At 49.0% G+C, this 17,092-nt stretch overlaps 2 long non-coding RNA genes across 2 annotated transcripts; one reads left to right on the forward strand and one right to left on the reverse strand.

The window, feature by feature from the left end:
• Window positions 1–1,409: 1,409 nt before the first annotated feature.
• LOC105503544 lies at window positions 1,410–8,174 on the reverse strand. The gene is made up of 2 exons (XR_001000494.1): window positions 7,595–8,174; window positions 1,410–2,255 (listed from the first exon to the last, which is right to left on the reverse strand). It is a non-coding gene; the product is annotated as an uncharacterized LOC105503544 (long non-coding RNA).
• A 42-nt stretch (window positions 8,175–8,216) lies between these two features.
• On the forward strand, window positions 8,217–12,920 carry LOC105503546. Its single transcript, XR_001000496.1, has 2 exons — window positions 8,217–8,449; window positions 12,739–12,920. It is a non-coding gene; the product is annotated as an uncharacterized LOC105503546 (long non-coding RNA).
• Window positions 12,921–17,092: the final 4,172 nt, after the last annotated feature.

The raw sequence follows: 17,092 nt of genomic DNA on the forward strand, positions 1-17,092 counted from the left end.
TATGGCCCCACAGCGGAGAGACGTGAATTCAGGCCTCCTAGCACTCGGAGCGCTGGGCTAAGGGTGGGGCGTGTATGGATGGGGATCCTGAGCTGGCACCTCTGGGGCAGTGAGGACAAAGGGGCCAGGAGAGCAGGCAAAACTCCACCAGAAAGGCCATGTGTGGGGCTCAGTGTCCATCTGTGACAGGCAGAGGAGAGATGAAGAGAAATGGTGAAAGGAATCGGAGAAAGAGAAGAAATAAAACTGAGGGCACTGAAACAGAAAGAGCTAACATCCACACAAAGAGAGTCCGGGAAACACTGGCTGAGCTTGAGGAGCGGGTAGTGGGCAGCGGGGGGCAGGCGAGGGACAGCCTCCGGAGGCCGGCAACCAAAACAATTGGCCAGGCTTATGGCTGGAAAGGTGGGCAGGATGGCAGGGAGGGGAAGGGGCTGCAGAGCAAAACCCTGCTCTCTGGGCAGGGGAGAGGCGGCAATTGAAGCTGCTTCTTCCAGCTCACAAGCTCACAGCATTTCCCCCGCTCTTCTCTGTGAGCTCAGAGCTGAGATTGACAGGCCTGCAGCTTCTCTGGGTCTTGGGTGGATTTGAATAATTAAGTCATCTGGATTCTTATGATTTACCATTTTCAATGATAAATAGACAGCGCCCAAGCCAGCCAGTTGGCAAAACTCTGGCTGCTGGTTATAATTTGTCAAGCTGCCAGCAGATTCATGTTTTATGCTAATGGAGGGGGACTCATTGACTAGGGGGAGGCAGTGACCGGGTCAACTCTTTCCTCAGGCACCCCAGAGGTCGAGAGGTCAGGGGAGAAAGGCCGAGGCTGGTATGGATTTTCTGTAAGGGTCGGTGTAATTTTATAATAATTCAGCAGGTACACACACTCTCACATACACTGAGGGTCATGTATGGAGAGATATGTTCAGATTTGCAGGCACCTCTATCCCCCTTCACACACACACACACACACACACACCGGCAACTGTGCAGGTGTCTGGGCCTGGCACAGGCACACTTATCTGCCCCCCTTCAGCTCGCTCACACATGCACACCCTTGTTATCACCTTGAGGCACGTGATTACACCAAGGCAAACTCATAGACCTGCTCTGCAACCTGGAGAAACATATCACATCACCCCTACCCTTCTCACCTCTGACGAAGCAATGTTTTGGAGGGCCCCACTGCCGCCCATCCCAAACCCTTTATTTTGGGACTTTCCTGGTGGCTGATCCCAGCACAGGCCTCTTGCTCCCATTCTAACATTTTTCCAGTGGGGAAAACAAATGGGCCCCAGGGAAGTCCTGCTTGTCAACCAGCTGGGGCTGGGTAGCTGGAGCTGGGAAGTCAGGAGCTCTGAGACCCAGCACATGGAAAGCTGCAATGAGAATCAGCTGACTCCAAACCACACTTTCTTTTCCATTGTTTTATTTGTATATTGGTCCACAACACACTGAAGTCTCACAGGTGCAAAATGTTTTTTTGCATATTTGTGGCAAACTGAGGTAGAGGCAATGCTTGGCACAGAGTAGGTACTAGATTAGTGGAATGAACAGCTGAAGCGACTGACTTCTAAATGGAGCAGATTGTTCATTTCACTTCTGTTCCTCCACCTCAACAAACCTTTACATCCTCACTGGTTTGTGAGGGCAGAGAACAGGTGTGGCCTTTGGTGTGATAAGAAATGCTAATTTTATACAAACCGAAGCAATCTGGTCTCAGTCTTGACCCCCAAATGCCCTCAAAATGGATCAACGAGCCAGGGAGGCTTGAGGAAGGAGGGAGCATCTGCCCTTCCTCCTGGTCAGAAGAGAATTTGAATTTGCTTTGAGTAGCTTACGGGCAGAGCTGGAAGCTGCAGTTCATGACTGTCAGCAGCTCTGAGGCTGATGGAGGCATGGGGAAGGATTAAGGGCCTGGGAGAAAACATTTTATTTCCCTGTACCCCACCACCCCAACATGGGGGAGAAAAACACAACAGCAAACTGAACAGAGCAGAGGCCACGGCAGCAAGAACCCAGAGACAGAAGCTGCTTCTAACATCAGGCTCCAGGATGCAACTGCGGCTCTCAGCTCTGCGAGCTGAGATTCCAGATCCTGCAAAGCAAGTCAGGTTCCTTCCTTCCCTGCCAGGCTGGAGTAAGGAGGCTGTTCTAGGCAGGCAGTCTGCAGCCACTCACCAAGGTCTGGAACAAGCTACCTTCCTTCTTTGCCGAGCAGATGTGGATGGCGGTGGGCCTGGCTAATCAGGGGTGTTCTGTGGAAAGATAGCCACCAGCCAGAATCGCCAGCCTCTCCATTCCAAGGGATAGATGACCCCTAAATCCATCCGGAATAGGGAAATATGCTTTGCTTATTTAAGAGTTTGAGGCTCCGACCTGGCGTCATTGACCTCACTCTCACTCATCCTGGGAGAGTAACAGCCTTGGGGGCATCAGCAATTCCATTTTCGGGAGCAGGGACAGGCTGACTGTGGCTTGCAGATGGCTGGGAGTGGGGAAGAATTGTCTAGGGGTGAGCCAAGGGGATGTGAAGGTCATAATCATGATTAATACATAAAACTAATTTATTCATCCCACATCTGGTTAGCAAAGCTTACTCCCCATTTCCCGCCTCATCTTTTTTTTTTTTCTTTTTTTGAAACAGGGTTTTGCTCTGTCACCCAGGCTGGAGTGCAATGGCATGATCTCAGCTCATTACAACCTACGTCTCCTGGGCTCAAGCCATCCTCCCGCCTCAGCCTCCCGAGTAGCTGGTACTACAGGTGCACACCATCATGCCTGGCTAATTTTTGTATTTTTCATAGAGACGGTTTTGCCATGTTGCCCAGGCTGGTCTTGAACTCCCGGGCTCAAGCATTCCTTCTGCCCTGGCCTCCCAAAGTGCTGGGATTACAGGAGTGAGCCACTGAGCCCAGCTGCTCCCTCCCCATCTTCTAATCCTGCTATTTGCATCCACATAATGAACTCTTGAGGGCAGGGTGCATGTTAACCAGCCTAAAGGGCTTAGAGCAGAGCGATCTGGAGTATAAAGATAGTACAAGATCCCCAACTTGGACTGGATGAAAAGGGAGACAGAGCAATCAGAAAGGTTGGAAGGAAGAGAGAGAGAAAGAGAAATAAAGGAAGGGAGAAGCTAGACAAAAGAGGGGAGGAAAAGCTTAAAGAGCAATGCTAGACAGTGCTGGTCAGAGGCCTCCCTGAGAGCATGGCAAGGTTTACTGTGAACATGCCTTTCTAGCCAGTGGTTTGGGGGTGCCCCAGCCCATCCTCAAGGCATACACTGCCCTTGGAGGAACTGGCTGACCTCAGTGACCTGCCCCATCCCACTTTTGGGAGACAAAGGAATTGGCTGTAAGAAACCTTGTGAATCAACCAGAGCACATGAGCAGGGCATGGGGAGTGCAGGCCCAACAGGCTGAAGATACCCAGAAACCTCAAGTTGATCCTCTCTATAGCTGAATCTAAAGTCACCTTACCAATTAATCTCTTTGTGTGTGTGAATTCAGCGAAATCTACTGTAGACCTAAGGTCCACTTGCCCTGGTAGGGAATGTCTTCCTTCCCTTTCATGTATGAGATCCTTTCTCTGGCTCTTCCAGGATTTGCAAACCTCCTCCCAAGCTCTTTGCAGATGAATCCAACCCCTCCTGGCATGGAGAAACTCCTTGACCTGAAAGGTGGTTTTCTGGGGCAGGGGTGGAGATAAGGATAGCAAAGGAGGAAGATTTTTCTTCTCACCAATGGAAGAAAATGAAGATCTCACTCCCAGCCCCCCATCCTCCCACTCCCTACACCCCCACACCCCCACACCCCCCTTCCATCCTCGAAAAGTGAACTAGGTCTTATCTTCATCCCTGTCTCATTTGCACATACTCAGGCAGGCTAACCAAAACTACAGAAAAACCCTCCAGTGCAAAGGGCTCATTTAACAAATGATCACTGGGCACAGTGGCTTAACCTGTAATCCTAGCACTTTGGGAGGCTGAGGTGGGCGGATCACTTGAGGTCAGGAGTTTGAGACCAGCCTGGCCAATATGGCGAAACCCCATCTCTACTTAAAATACAAAAATTGGCTGGGCATGGTGGCGCATGCCTGTAATCCCAGCTACTCAGGAGGCTGAGGCAGGAGAATCACTTGAACCGCGAGGTGAAGGTTGCAGTGAGCTGAGATTATGCCACTGCATTCCAGCCTGGGCGACAGAGCGAGACTCCGTCTAAAAAAACAAAAAACAAAACAACAACAAATGATCAAACAGGCCCAAGGTCACAGAACCAGAGTACCTCCAAGCCCAGAACAAAGCTGCCCAGTCTTCAGACAGCCTCTTGCAGCAGGGTGGGAATGGAGGCACTTGGAGCTGCAGGTGAGAGGATTGAGCCCAGGAGAAGGGGCCGCCAGGGTGGGAATCCACGACCAGTCCCTGCCTCACTGGCCTCTTCTACTTCATGTGCGGCTTTTGGAACCAGATCTGGACCTGCATGTCATACAGCCTCAAGGCCACACATCCAGCTTGGCAGGCTGTGCCGGGGGCAGGTAGGGCTGCAGGAAGAACTCCAGCTCGCTCAGCTTCTTGGAGAAGCCTGTATGCAGGCAGCTGGCCCCTGCCTGTACCTCCCCGGGTTCATAGGGCTGGGTCCTGGAGAGGCAGAGTGGTGGTGGTCAGGGCCTCCGCAGCCCAACGTGAAGCAGGGAGGGGCCCCAACTGGGCTTTCTGCTCACCCTCCATCTCCTCTTCCCTCCCTGTGCTCCTCAGGAACCGGGATCCCCTTTCTGTTAACTGTTAACCCTAGCTGAGTTCATGTTTCTCTTTCTCTCTCTCTACCCCGCTTCCTCTCACTCCCCTTCTTCCTTCTTTATCTCACTGTATCTTCATTTCTCATTTTTTCCTTCCTTCTTTTGCTTCATTTCTGCCCTATCTTCATTCTTTTCTTCCATTCCTTCTCCTGTCCTTGCTTCTTTCCCTTGTCCCTGTCTTTCCTCCTTTTCTACCTTTCTGTCTCCCTTCCCTTTCTTTTTTCTCACTTTTACCTCCCTTTCTTTCCCTTCCTTTTTCTTATACTCTGTAGCTCTCTCCTTTCATTTGCTTTCTGTTTCTTTCCCTATTTTTCTCCTTTCTCTTCCTTTCTGCCTTTATCTCTAATCTTTTTTCTTCTTTTTTCTATTTTAACAGGCCCCAGACTATCTCTAATCTTAAAAACCCAAACAAACCTAGTCTTGCTTCTTCCTTCTGCCTTTTATCAATATTCCTTTCATATTATCTCTATCCCAGCCACCCTTCCAGAATACCTTTCTGTCTCCAGCATTAGGGCTTTTTCATATCTTTTCCTCTCTCCCAGCCTTTTCTCTTTGTTGTTCTGAATTTTTCCAGTCCTTTATGCTGTTTCCCTAGGCCGCCCTCTTATCTTCCTTTGTTTCTAAATTCCCTCTCATTCACAGTAGGCACAAGGCATAAAACTGGCCCCTCCCCAGTCGAGGTTTTTGTCCTGTGTCAGCCCAGCCATCTTTCATGCATTTCTTTCTCAACTCCTCTCAACTTGAGACTCAGTCTCAACAAGGGCCCAGGAATAGAGCTGTGTAGCCCAACTTGAGAAGTCAGGGTTGGGTCCACAGCTCCCCATGACAGTCTTAAGGAAGCCTTGCCAAACTGCTGTCACTCCATCAATCCTAAGAAGAAAAGGGAAGAGGAGCAAGGAAAGAGAAAACGAGAGAGAGTCCCATAGATCTGTGGGATTGGGTTGGGGGTTGGGGCGGGGGGTAGTATTGGAGAGGCAGGAGCAAAAAGGACCACATTCATCAAAGGGGGAGTGGGGTAGGCAGAGGACCAGACACCTTCTCTCCGAGCGCACAAAGCCCCAGCAGCCTGCAAGAAGACGCCCAAGCCAAGTGCATGCCCCCTCCCGCCTTTGCTTTGGGACTGGGGATGGATGAGGCCTTCCATCCAAATCCTCTGGACTGCAGAGGTGTGAAGAGCCCCGGTATATAAGGAAAGAAAAGGGTTTACATTCATTTTGAATATCAGTGGGTTTTGTGTCTGTCCCTGGACACGTCCCTCTCAAAGGCCCCTTTCTTAGGGGACCAAGCCAAACTCCCTGTAGGCAGTGCCAGCGGAAGCCCTCCTAAACCTCTCAGGCCAGTCCAACTCTGTCTGGGGCTTGCCAATGAGCAGATGCCCAGCAGGTGCCAGGGCAGCTGCTGGGCCACGGCAGAAAAACTTCAGGAATAGCGAAAACAAAGGCCTGGGCAGATTTGCCGCTTCTGACCCAGCAGGGCCAAGTGGCCTCTGGAGGTGTCTACCCAGGAAGGGCCAGAGCACCACGTGTTCCACGTGGGAACTTTCTTTCCTGGGATCCACATCCCTTCCTGGCCTTTTCCAAGGAGTCCGAAAGTGGCCTCTGCCACCTGCCCGGCTCCTCCAGCCGGGGGCTCCCCAGGAGGGGCCCAACTTAAAAATTAAAGGCACGACATAGACCCTTGCCGCCTGGCCAGACCTCCCCGCCCGGGAACACCCGGGGCTCCAGGGTATCCCCCAAACACCTGCAGCGGCCTCTGCCCTAGTCCACTTCCCCAGGCCACCCGGCAGCTTCTACACCCGCCTGGGCCTGCCCTTCCCCCTTGTCCTGGGCCCCAAGTTCAGCTGTGCCCTCTGAACCCACTCTCTGCCCTAAACTGCCCTTGGAAGAGCCTCCCCATCCGTTCCTCCTGGGGCATCTCTTGGGTGGGGGAGGAAATCTCAGCCCTGGGAGGGGAGTAGGGGCCTTTTCCTTGCCCTGCTTTGGGAACTGGAAGAGCGGGAGGTTGTGCTGGAGGCGGGAGGGGGCACGCGCTTGGCTCCATCTTAGGGAGATGGGTCTCTGACTCAAACTGGCTTCAGAAAAAAAAAAAAAAGAGAAGATTTTGGGGAGTTGTTCCTTCCCTTAGATCACTCCTAACTTAGAATCAACGTAAGGTCCCAGGACAGCAGAGACCTGGGCAGTCCTGGACTAAGGCGCTGGGCGGATCCCCCGCCCTGTCCCGGCAGAGTCGGAAACTCCGGCTGGCGCTTCCTTCCCTTTCCGCGGGGCGTGTCTGGGGATCTCCAAGCGTCTCTAAGGGCCTGCTGGGGCGAGCGGGTTTGGGACGCGGCTGGGTTTTTCTAGGCTGCTAATGGATGCCGGCTGGGGAACAAGCACGCACATCCTTCAGTACGGGAAGCGGAGCACCCTCTCTCCCACTTTAGCCCTGGAAACCCCAACTCCGCTCCCTTCTCCATCTCCCCTCAAAAAACTTTTCCGGAGTTCCCCCAAGTTGCATTTGAGGAAAGAAGTCGTCTCCCTCAGACTCTGGGTTTCTCGGCCCCTAACCCTCCCCTCAATCCCCAGTTTCGGAAGCAACCCTCCCCCTCCTCTGCCAGCTACCACCTTAGTCCCTAAGCTCGGGGAGGAAAGCTGGTCTGATCCCATGCATCTGACAGAAGCCCAACCCCAGCCTGAATTTCTCCGGGGGAAGGCAGATTAGTGTCAGCCTGCGGGGGAAACAGGGGTAAGGGGAGGGAGAGACCGGGACGGGGAGAGACAGATTGTTCTCGGGCCGAATCGCACCAGTCCCGGGCCCAGCTTACCTACTGCAGACCGGCTCCTCTAGATTTCCATCCTCTCAAAAGTTTGTCCTTCTCTCAAACGATTCCAGGAGGAGAGCAAACTCGGCCCTTGGGGAGGGCAGGCGGGCCGGGTACCCTTGAAGGCGCAGGCGCCTGATCCAGAGCAGGCCCCGGGGAAGCGGGACTCGGGGGCACGGTCGCCAAAGTGGGGACCCGAGCAGTGATCTGGAGGGAGAGCGTTCAGGCGCCCGGGCTGGGGGCTACACTGCTGGCGCGGGACGGCCCGGGACAGAGTGGGCGCTATAGCAGGAGTGGCGAGCAGGGCCGGGCGGGCCCGGGGAACTGGAGGGAGAGGTCCCTGGGTCCCTGGCGACGTCTCTCGCTTCCTCCAGTTTCTGCCCTGCCGGTGTGCCCCAGCCCACAACATTCCCTCGACCTCTTCTGGGGCGGCGCTCAGGGCCCCCACATGGCGAAAAGGGAGGGTGAAGTGATGAGGAGCCCCTCCCGCCTTAGCCCCTCCTCAGCCCCCACGCCACAGCACCCCCCTTTCTCCCCAGAGCCGAGGGACAGACAGAGAATTGCGACTAGAAATTCGATCGATTGGTACGAGGGAACACGTGGCCGGGGGCTGGCCAATGACCAGGCTGCCCGGGATGAGCTAATAATGGAAGCAATTTGTAACTTTCAGTAGCTCTCTAGGCCTGAGTACCGGAGGGAGGGAGGCGGGCAGAGGAGGGGAGATGGGCACCCCCAGTCTTTCCATCCTCCTCATTCTTCTAGGGGCACCCGAATACCCCATTCCTTATTTCCCCTATCACGCAGGCACTGGCAGGGTTCTTTGCCCACTCCTGTTGGCCGCTGCGGCTCCTAAACGAGGTAAGCTTGTCCTCTACCCCTCAAACTCTTCACTACCCCCATCCCGTTTACTGGCACCTGCAAACCACAGCTTCCCTTCCTGTCCTATTAGTCAACTTAAATCGGATTTTATTTTTCCTCTTAGTTGAAAGAAAAATATTTTTGTATTCTTTTGTGTAACCTATTTCGGATTTGGAGAAAATTTTAATTCAAATTAATACACTTTTATTGGGGGGGGTGAGTAGTACTTTCCTCTTTTTCAATAAATTTGTATACTTGCTACTTTATGGAGAGTTTACTTTTCTTTGGGGATGAGTTATACCTTATGTTTTCACATGTGTTATTTCTTTAATGATAAGTTCAACTCTTTTCTCCATTCCATCCTCCAGTTTTACTATTTATAAATATCACCTAATAGATTTAGAGTTTATTCATTTTTCTCCTCCCTCACTAGTTTTTCAGCTGTTACAGAATCACCACAATTTATTTTTCTCTGTGTGTGGATGAGGTTTGGTGTTGATTCCTTTTTGTTTTGTAAATGAATTTATTGTTTGGGAAACTCTGGGTGTGTGTGTGTGTGTGTAAAAAAGTCTTTTGATTAATTCCAACCTCTCCTCTTCTGAAGAACAATTTGCTTGAAATGTTTTGTGTATTTTCCTCCTTTTTATTATGTTTAAATTTGAGGTATTTTCCCTTCTTTAAAACCTGACCTCTTTTTAAAAATTAATATTTTGCATGTTAAACCATTTTTAAGGTTTTTATGTTATAAACTTCAGTAGTTAGTAGATTTACTTGCCTTTCCCTGACCTCCTTCATACGCCTGCCTCCTCCATCACAGAACTTCCATCCCCAGCTTCCACAATTCTCAGCTTCCAACGGCCTCATCCTCCCCTCTCCTCCCAGCCAAGGAGGGATGCCTGGGAAGTAGACAGTGTCCTTCTTGGGTCAGAGCCTGTGCTCTGGTTCTAGTTCAGGACACCTCCAGTCTGACCTCCAAGCCAGCAAAACGAGTGAGAGCAGAATTTCTGTTCAACTTTTTCACTTGGGACTAAGTTCTTTCCACTTGGCTGTGTTCTGGAGAACTCTCTGATACATGAAATCGAATTTTAACTTCTCATTTTTTCCCTAAATTCTAAGAAAAGTGCAAGCAGATTGTTTTTCTTCCTTAAATGTAAGCTGTTAGCTTAGGGGTCAGCCCTTTGCGTCTTTTACCTCCTGGGGGAGACTTCTCAGAGAGACCACACAGTGTTGATTCTTCCTTTTAGTTTTGGTTAAGGTAGAAGGGGCAGGGATTGGGGAAGCCAATATTGATCTCTGGCTCTAGCTCTGAACAAAGAAGGGTAGAGAGCTGACTTGGGGACTTGTCCCTTTTGTTAGTAAGGTTTGGCTTAGGAGAGAGTTTGGAGTAAATCCCAACTCTGAGGAAATTCTTCTTTTTAGCATTACCATGAAAATAAACTATTAAAATGGTGTGACATGGTTTCAAACTATTCAGATTTCTTGAAGTAACAAAAATAAAATTACAAGAGTATTGTGTTTCCCAAAGATCCACCTCCAGTGACTGTCCATTTCTCTCAGGGAAACAGAACCCAACTGGGCAGAAGTAAAACTGCCGCCCCTCCCCTCTCAGTTCCCCAGTCACATTGACATTCTGGGCACATTTGGCCCAACCCCCGTCCCTGCTTCTCCCAAGTATGAATCTAAATTACTATTAATAAGGGGCCGCTCCAAGTTAATTGGCATTAAAAGAATTCATTTCAATTTGTTAATATTAAATGAATGCTCTGCACTTTAGCTTCCTTCTTCGCCCTGGATTCCCAGATGAGTGATGGGAAGAGGGGGCAGGAAAGTAGAATGAGGATTTTATTTCTGGCTCTCCAGCTTAGCAACTGTGGTGCCTTCCCTAGGGGTGTGCGATCAGGCTCAGTGGGGGCCTGATTGGGGAAAGTCTGATGGTCTTTTTTGGTGAAATTCATCTGTTTCAGCAGGAGTCGTGGGGGAGGGTGGGAGGGGAGCAGAGGGAGAGGGACAGAATGGTTTGGGGGACTTTGTGGGGAGCGGAGGGACTAGGGAGAAAGTGGGAAGGGAAAGGAACGGAGGTCAACAGGAGTTTTGGAGAACAAGGGTTGTAGGCTGTGGGGGTAAAGTAGATTTGTGAAGAACTGGTGCTAGGAACTAAACAACCCACCTAGAAGGGGAGGGGCTTCGGGCAGGGGTGGGGAGGTGGGATTTGAAGCAAAACAGCTAGGAGTTCTGAAACTATTAATATCTAGCTGTGTGACTCGGGGCAAATTGCTTAACTTTTCTCTCTGCCTTAGTTTCTTGACCTGTAAAACAGGGATAATAATAATAGAACTTATCTCAGGGGGTTATTCTGAATTAGAAGAAATACATGTCATGTGTTTTCCACAGTGCTTGGCACATAGAAACTGCCAGTAAATGTTAGCTCTTTTTATGGCAGAGTGGTTAACAGGATGGATTCTGGAGCTAGATGGCCTGGTTTTGAATCTTGGTCATGCCTTATGTGAGTTGTATGACCTAGGCAAGTTACTTAACCCCTTGTGCTTTAGTTTCCTTGTCTGTAAAATGGGGTTAATAGTACCTAGCTCAAAGGCTGCTGTCAGGATTAAATGAGTTATATGTACGAAGAGCCTGGAACAATGCCTTCCCATAGGAAACACTATGTAAGCATTAGTTGTCATTGGTATTGTTGCTCTTCTGATCTAGAAAGGTCAGAAATAGATGCACAAGTGAGTTACTACTTACAGGCTAAGATTGAAATCAGTTGAACTCTTTCACTCCTATTCCTGAAGCTAGTCCTACAACTGGGGCTGCATATGAGAGCTTGGGGAGAGATCCTATAACCCTGGAAGCTGGGATATCCAAATTCTTCCTCTGCTCTAGTTCTTGGGTTGGTGGTCCCTACAAGACCCATAGACTCAAAGTCACTTCTTTTTCCCTGGGTGGGGTTGGGGTGGGGCTGGTAATGGTAGAATTACTTTCTTGGTGTAATAACTCCTATTGGTAGAGAGTTAGTCCTGGGAATGTGAGTTGGGGGAGGTTGGGTAGAGCAAAGGAGACTAAATATCCTCTATGTACCAGCCCACACACACTTGACCTCACCAGAGGTTTGGGAAGACAGAGATTTGAAGAGAGGAAGTGATCTGACAAAGTCCTAAAGCTAGAACTTGGCAGAGTTGGCATCTGAACTCTGATCTGCCTGATGACAAACTTAAAGCCCTTCCATTGCTGCATGCTTTTTGGAGGGAGGCATGGGACACATGTAAACTTGGGCCAGGACCATGGGGTAGACGGAAGATGGGCGAAGACAGAGTGTTGGAATGGGAAGTGGCCGAGCAGGAATTTTTCAGTCATGGAAGACTTCCTGAGAAAAGAGATTCCAGACCAGGGTTCAGATGGTCGGGGAATGAGGATAGGAAGTAAGGAAGAGGGAGGGAGCCATGCATTGGCAAGGAAGGAGAAAAAAAGGGTTTATGCAAAGGTTGGGTCAGAGTAATGGACATGAATTCGATTTGCCTTGGGTACCATTTATTGAGGGCATACTATGTGCTAGGTACATACGTGATCACATTTGATGCTCACAACAGCCCTGACAAGTGGGTTTCTTATCCCTATTTCCAAAAGAGTTCATTGCAGTTCTGAGAGCTTAATCCCTGCTTTAGGTTACACAGCAGTAGCTGGGTTTCCTGGCACCAGAACCCATGCCTAGGCTGCCCTGAGCATGGCTTCTGTGTCCCAGTCTCAACTTCCATGACTGGTTCAGGTCCTCCTGTTTCCCCGCATTTGTAGTCACTCTTGGTGACTGGGAACAAAGGGTTAGAGCATGAGCTGAAACTGAGAGAGGGAGTGGCAGGCAGGCAGTGGGGACAAAACCTTTTCTCACATCCATCCATGTGAAGAAGATGGACAGAAGGGTGGTCTTTCTGGAGGGGGGCTTCCAAGCCACTTTCCCGAGACTGCTGATCTTAGTATGAACGGCAGGGACCTGATTGGATAGGGGATGGGTGGTCACATTGTTTTCTGGGCTGTAGACTTTATTTCCCTTCCTTTGGGAAGAAAAGAGGAAGAGAACAGCTCAGATGTGGGTTTGAGCCTTGGATTAAGACTGCCCATGTCCACTAAAATCTCTTCTTTCCTTGCTGCACGAGGGTAGAGAGACACCCAGCTGGACACCACATTTCCCAGCTACTCTTGTTGCCAGGTGTAGACATAGGGGAATGTGAGGCGAGCATGTCCTCAAAGCCTGACGACATTGGGTAAATTCTCCTTTGTATTCTCTCTTTCATGAGCTGGGCAGATGTGCCTGAGACAGGTTTGACCAGGCAACTGAAAAGACATCCCTAAGTGAAGACACAGCAAAGGTGTGAAAGGAACACACGTCCCCGACTGACCAGGTGGAACTGTCCAGCTGCCTGCTGTCTGGAACTGCTTCCTCCCAGACTAAGTGAGAAATAAACTTCTGTTTTCTATATGCTACTGTGTTTTAGGGCCTTTATGTTATAGCAGTTTTGCTGTCGTCCTTTCTAATTCACCTTCTCACACCAGGCATTTCAAATTAAAAAGATTATATCGGGTCAGGTGCAATGGCTCGCGCCTGTAATCCCAGCACTGTGGGGGTGCTGAGGCAGGTGGATCACTTGAGGCCAGGAGTTCGAGACCAGTCTGGCTAACATGGTAAAACCCCATTTCTACTAAAAAATACAAAAATTAGCTGGACATGGTGGCACACTCCTGTAATCCCAGCTACTTGGGAGACCGAGACAGGAGAATTACTTGAACCCAGGAGGCGGAGGTTGCAGTGAGCCGAGATCATGCCACTGTACACCAGTCTGGGCTATAAAATGAGATTCTGTCTCAAAAAAAAAGAAAAAAAAAAGAAAGAAAGAAAAGAAAAGGATTACATCAGATCACGGAATAACTGTAATAATATTGATTGAGCCAGACAGTATGCGAAGGACTCTATGCACATTATTTAATGTAATCTATGTGACAATCCTCTGAGATACGTGTTACTATTATTCCAATTTACACACGAGGAAACTGGGGTTTAAGGAAGGTAAGTTATGTGCTGAGGGGCATGCAGGAGGGGCTGGAGCTGGATTTAAAGCGTACTGGGTGTGCAGAGCTGAGCCTCTTCACCATGGGGGCAAATCCCTCCTGAGGACAGGGCTGGAAAAGCCATGGAGATCATCTTGTGCTTGGACAAGCCTCTCGCCAGTCACCACAGGGTCCCGAGACTCCCATTCCTACCTTCAAGAAGCTCAGCAGGCTACTCGTGTTTATGTTGGGTCGCTACATACGGTTTTATTTGAAGGAAGGACCCCAGAGTCAAAATCGATTTGAAAACCCCTGATTAAATTCAGTCCCCTCCCTCTTTTTACAGGTGAGGCCCAGAGAGAAGATATGACTTGCTTAAGGTCACATACTTGGTTTCTCTGTCAATCTTTCTAAATCCAGGACGAGTTCTCTTCCCACTGTATCAGGCTGCCTCAACAAACAGGGAGGTACAAAAATAACCAAATCTGGGAAGGAGGGCAGTGGTCTGTGTCTCCTCCAATAATTCCATGGGACAGCCAAGCCCATTTCCTTGATTTCCCTTGTGCCCCTCCTGTTGGATATCTGTCTTGGGACCCATCTCTTTTGGGCTTGAAGAGAGAATGGGCTGCACCAGTTCTCTACCGTCCTCATCACCCAGATGGTCAAACATGCAAAGGGAAAGGAGAGCTGGGGCCAGAGCCAAGGCAGGCAAAGAGGCTCCTCGACCCCCTCCAGGCTTCCCACATTTTTATTTTTGGAATTTCAGGCTCCCTCCTCCCCTAGACCTTTCCTAATAGCCCACCAGGGAGAAGAAGAGGGAAAACTGCCATAAATTTCTCCTATTTATATAAGAAGACAGAGTTTCTTGTGCCAGAAAAAACACAGAAAGGGATCTGTCAGGGGAGAAGGGACCCAGCCCTATACCTTCTGGGGTCAATTTATCTTTCCAAGTCGTGGCTTGGGGGTCACCCTAACATTGCCTGTATGAAATGTAGGCTTTGACTTGAGGGCAGCCAGGACAGACAGCCCGTGAGCTTTGTTTCTGATCACAGTTTTCCTGCTTCATCTCAACCTCCCCCTACCCCTTACGGTGTCTTTTTAAAAAACAACTTTCTTGAGGTATAATTCATGTATCATACAATTCACCATTTGAAATGTACAATTCAATGGTTTTAGTATATTCACAGGTATGTCAAACCATCACCATAGTTAATTTTAGAACATTTTCATCACCTCAGAAAGAAATCTTGTAACCTTTAGCTATCACCTCCCTATCCACCCATATTCCTTCTTGCCCTTAACAACACTAATGTACTTTCTGTCTCTGTAGATTTCCCTATTCTGGACTTCCATATAAATGGCATCATATAATAAGAGGCCTTCTGTGACTAGCATCTTTGATTGAGCCATAGTGTTTTCAAGGTTCATCCACGTTGTAGCATTTATCAGTACTTCATTCCTTTTCATGGCTGAGTAATACTCCATTGTATGGATATACCACATTTTGTTTATCCATTCATCTATTGATGAACATTTGGGTTGTTTCCACCTTTTGGATATTATGATTCTCCCTTTCCTCTTACTCTCTAGACATCTTGGATAGTATCCAGTGAGGCCTGTGGGCAAGAATAGGTGTTTCTTATATTTGGGAACACCTAATATCCATGAAAGCAGGGTCTCGGCATATGTCTTCTTTAATATTAAGTACATGTACTAGCTGGAACTTTCCTTCTTCTATTGTTACTGAGGTGGGGCTGCTCCCTTCTTTATCAATTCTCACTTTTTATTATGATTGCTATGTTGGACACTTGCTGACTCTTCAGACTAGGGGATTCAGACCCTTCTCTTGGGGCTTCAGAGACATGGAGTGGATGAATGAATGTCTTCCCATCAGGGAAGACTTTTCCCTGAGTCTGGTCTCAAGTGATTCTCTGGTGCCTCACAGTGGAAGGAAGAAGGTCTGTGAAGACTCCAGGGTCAAGGGAAAGTTATGTTCTTGAAGGTATGACTGAGCCCAGAATCCAGGCCTCCAGTTTCCATCTCCTTGCCTGACCCATTTCAGTCTGCAGACATGCTTTGAGCTCAATCCAGTCACTCACCTAGCAACAGACATTGCCTCTGCCCTCACGGACTGTGCAGTTCTAGTGGTGAGAGTAAGGTGAATACAAGTGAACAAAATGATGGCAAGTTGTTCAAGCTCATAAACACTGTTCAATGAATGAATGAACCAACAAGTACTTACTGGAAAGAAAATGTGAAAAAAGTCAAAGTTGTAAATCACTTTCTGCTACCACTACCTTTCCTAGTCTGGAAGTCAGCATTACTTCTCCATCCCTTGGGGGAGATAGTGGGCAGATATTACAAAATGTTAGCTAATAAGAGCTACCATTTATTGGACCAGACATACACCAAGGGGTTTTTATAGCTCATTGATTTTCACCCTTTGAATTAGGCTTCAATATTTCCATTTTGAAGGTGAGAAAAACCGAGACTCAGGGTTTGAGTAGCTATCTGAAATCACATCCATAGCAGTAAGTGGCAGAACATTTGCTCTGGACACTGGGATAAGTCTGTGTGTGTGTGTGTGTGTGTGTGTGTGTGTGTGTTTTGTTTGTTTGTTTGTTTGTTTTTGGGACGGAGTTCTGCTCTTGTTGCCCAGGCTGGAGTGCAATGGCATGATCTCAGCTCACTGCAACCTTTGCCTCCCAGGTTCATGTGATTCTCCTGCCTCAGCCTCCTGAATAGCTGGAATTACAGGCGCCTGCCAGCACGCCCAGGTAATTTTTGTATTTTTAGTAGAGACGGGGTTTCGCCATGTTGGCCAGGCTGGTCCCAAACTCTTGACCTTGTGACCCACCCGCCCCGGCCTCCCAAAGTACTGGGACCACAGGCGTGAGCCACTGCGCCTGGCCATGTATGTGTTTTTATTCCTAGCACTTCATAACAAATGCCAACATCTCTTCCTGCGGCCCTACCACAGAGGAAGCTCATCAGTTTCCCCTCCTGCCCAAAGGCAAAGCAGCCACAGTGGAGGTGCCAGGGTCCTCCCTCACAGCCTGCTGTCTAGTGGTTAGTCCTGCTTCAAGGCTAAGGAAGGGAAGGACCCGTTTTGTTTTCAAAGGCTTTTTCCTTCCAGCTCTTGCTGTGCGGCCCGTTGTGTGTGGGAGAGACCATGAGAGGCCTGGATATTGTCAACAAAAGACTTGAACAAGCCGAAGAGCTGATGATGTTGACAAGAAGGGGACCTTAATAAGGCAGATAATCAAAGTTGATGACTGACAGCCCCTTTGGCATCCCTTCACCCTCTGCTAAATCAGGTCTCTTACATGATCTTGATGACAAATAATAAAAATTATAAACACATGACAATTTTCACATGCATTTGTTCACTTCTTACAGCAAATATGAGAGGTATCCAAGGCTGAGGTTATTACAGAAAAAAAGTTTTTGAGACTGAACCTTAATTTTATGTAACAAAATTTATGTAGAGCTTACCGTGGATCATGTACTCTCCTAAATAGTTCAAAACTTTCATTTTTAGAGAGATGGGGGTCTTGCAGCCAGGTGCGGTGGCTCACACCTGTAATCCCAGCACTTTGGGAGGCC

The sequence above is a fragment of the Colobus angolensis genome, unplaced genomic scaffold, assembly GCF_000951035.1.
Source record: "Colobus angolensis palliatus isolate OR3802 unplaced genomic scaffold, Cang.pa_1.0 Scaffold87, whole genome shotgun sequence".
NCBI lineage: Eukaryota > Metazoa > Chordata > Mammalia > Primates > Cercopithecidae > Colobus > Colobus angolensis.